Source organism: Penaeus monodon, chromosome 25 (assembly GCF_015228065.2).
Source record: "Penaeus monodon isolate SGIC_2016 chromosome 25, NSTDA_Pmon_1, whole genome shotgun sequence".
Lineage (NCBI taxonomy): Eukaryota > Metazoa > Arthropoda > Malacostraca > Decapoda > Penaeidae > Penaeus > Penaeus monodon.
In genome coordinates this window covers 39,982,125-39,983,176 of record NC_051410.1, presented here as the reverse complement: position 1 = coordinate 39,983,176, position 1,052 = coordinate 39,982,125, and positions in this window count along the sequence as shown.

Here is a 1,052-nt window from a genome sequence, read left to right as displayed (position 1 = left end):
AACAACAGTATGAGATTGGGGGATCAGTTTGTATAAGTATTTATTTATTTCACAAATATTTTGATGAACAGGGATAAACAGTAAAAAAGGAAGTGAAATATATATTTCAGTATTATAGCTTTATTTTTGTACTACTTACATTCTTAGAATGTAACTTAGTGATTTATATATATAAATATACTTAGTATAAAAGTAATGAAACAACTATATATTTCTTCTTTTACATTATAAATACATCTTAATATACATTTTCTAAAGAATCTCTTTTGACCAGATTAATTTGAACAGTCCTTTTTAAAATTTGCCTTTATGACTAAAGCAGGTATTTGCTTTCAACCAAAGTGAAAGCAAACCGACTGTCAAGAGATCTTTTCCTTAATGTTAAAATGTTAAACCAAGGACTTCTTACCACTTACTTAATATAGTTTGCTTGAAGTACATTCTCCTCTAAGTCCATAGTTCAGGTAACCTTAGTTCCTAATTACCAAACCAATCCTAAATAAAGCAAATACAGTAAGTCTTTAGAACCGCAGTCAGTCACCTGATGCCTATTTCCATGTTACCTTATATGCTGTCAGGCCACTGCCTAAAGATCCCTTTGAAATAATTTGATACCTGCAATGAAGTATCCGAAATGGGTACTTGGGCTTAAAAATATTGATGAAAAAATCTAGTGAATTGCTGCTACCCTAACTCAAAAGGCATGTTTCTAATACCTGTTCAGGTATTATTGTGGAGTCTTACAAAAATTATGGAAACTATGGTTAAAACAATATAATCAAAAAATCAAAGGTAAGTTCACACAGGGTTTAAAAAAAGGTGAGAAATAACAATAGGTATTATAATTATAAACGGCAAGCAAATTAATATGAATGAAAAATGACCATCGCAACAAAATGTTTTCAATAAAGATGTTTTTTAATCTTAGGGTATTAACCCTGTCTTAGTCACATAAACAGAATTTGAAACTATCATTATTGCACTGAACCAACCATATTTTATGTTATAAAATAAACCATATTTATGATATGAAGTTTAACTGTAAAGTATTA